The sequence below is a fragment of the Tupaia chinensis genome, unplaced genomic scaffold (assembly GCF_000334495.1).
Source record: "Tupaia chinensis unplaced genomic scaffold, TupChi_1.0 Scaffold145033_1, whole genome shotgun sequence".
Classification (NCBI taxonomy): domain Eukaryota; kingdom Metazoa; phylum Chordata; class Mammalia; order Scandentia; family Tupaiidae; genus Tupaia; species Tupaia belangeri.
In genome coordinates, this window is record NW_006204894.1 from 1 (window position 1) to 1,967 (window position 1,967).

At 37.0% G+C, this 1,967-nt stretch overlaps 1 pseudogene; it reads left to right on the top strand.

Moving 5' to 3' along the window:
- The first annotated feature begins 288 nt into the window (after positions 1-288).
- LOC102484757 (serine/Arginine-related protein 53-like) lies at positions 289-1,008 on the top strand (annotated as a pseudogene).
- The last annotated feature ends 959 nt before the right edge of the window (positions 1,009-1,967 follow it).

Here is a 1,967-nt window from a genome sequence, read left to right on the forward strand (position 1 = left end):
TTTCTTTTTGTTCTCTTAATAAAAAGTACACAAAAAAATGTGGGGGGAAAACGGTATAGAAAGCAAGCATAGATACCAGAGACAGTGTGGGAGGAGAGTGGGAGATGGCAGAGGGTAAGAGATAGGGAATCAAGGATGGGGAGAAAAAGCAAAACATACAGAAAAGAAGAAATGGAAGATCATTTGCTGACAATAACATGTTTGTTGATGTGCTTGATTGAGACAATATACAGTGTACTCTGGATGGAAAATCTCATTTTGTACACTGTAATGATGTACAGTGAATGAATGCAAATAAATAAATTGAAATTTAAAAAAAGAAAGCCCAGGTTCAGAACTTGTCCACATTCCCATAGTCAAAGCAGTGAGAGATCAAGTCACAGGAGAACCCGTAGTTGTTCTTGGCATAGAGACTGGCATAAGGGCATAGACAACGAGAAAAGAGAAAAGGAGAAGGAGAAAGGCAAGGACAAGGAATTCCATAACATCAAATGTGGAGAATCTGGAAACATCAAAGCTGGATTAGAACATCTGCTGCCAGCTGAACAGGCCAAAGCCAGACTACGGCTGGTTCTTGAAGTTGCTGCAAAAACTGAAGAAGTGTTAAAAGCCAAAGAAAGAAATGAGAAAGAAGCAAAGAGAAGAAAAGAGGAAGACCAAGCCACCCTGGTAGAACAAGTGAAAAGAGTAAAAGAAATTTACCGAAAGTGATTCTTTGGTTTAGCGGATTCTTTTGTTCCGATCAAGTAAAGAAGTCAAAAGACAGTAGAATCTACTGAAGTGAAACATGAAGCTTCAGCATCTGAACCAGCATCAGTAATTTCTAACCCACCCAGTACTGAAAAAGAAATAGACCCCAGTATCATCCCTACTGCTATCAAGTACCAAGATGACAATTCTTTGGCCCATCCAAATTTGTTTATTGAGAAAGCTGAAGCTGAGGAAAAGCAGTACAAGACATTAATTGCTCTCTGACAGGAACGTCTAATGGGCAGTCCTGTGGCTTAAGTAATATACATATGATTGAATTGACATATTAGAAATTCAGGTTTTTAAATCCCAATATTAACTTTTTACTCTTAGAAAAGAATTTAGCTGATGACTGCAGCGAGCTGTATGGGCACAGCTGGGTACTACTTTATAGAATGTTCATTCTACTCACTGGGGTCTATGCCTAAAGTCAGACTTGGGTACATGTATAGGTATGTGTCAGCTGTGTTAGCTATTGGATATATTTAGACTAATTAAGTTCATTGGCAGATTAAGTAATATACATATGATTGAATTGACAAACACATTAGAAATTCAGGTTTTTAAATCCCAATATTAAGTTTTTACTCTTAGAAAATAATTTAGCTGATTATATAAAAAGTTAATTTAATTTTTCTCTCATATAGGCCTGAATGTTAGTTCATTTGAACTGTATCAAACATTGCAATTATTAAAACTAGTGTACAAATTTAAATACATGAAAATGTTATACTGTTAAGACAGGTGAACATAATCACTATTAAAAAAATTCTGATTCCAAGGCTTGAGTGACCTTCCTGAGTTGGCAATACATCACACACTCTTGCTAGAAGGATTAAACATATGTCTGTTTAAACCTGAGTTAGACAGGTTTCCTGTGTTCTGTAAGTCCTAGTAAATGTTTGAGCGCAGAATAGCCCTGAAAAACTTGGGATCTCCCATAGTATTGGCAAAATTAACATAACTCACCACACATCTGTACCTATGAACAGCTCTCAACAGACAACAAGCTTTCTGGTGTGTGGTGGAAGTTCCAATGTGGACTGACGGCATCTTATTTAGGAGTTTACATACCACCAGCAACTGGTGGAGAAACTTCACTTAAGAAAAATAGGAATAAAGCACATTTGTGACATGGTTGGAGTGTGTTTTTCTTATAGTGAGGAAAGAGATGAGCAACAAAAAAATCTGGGCATCAGTGATCAGCCCTGTAGAGA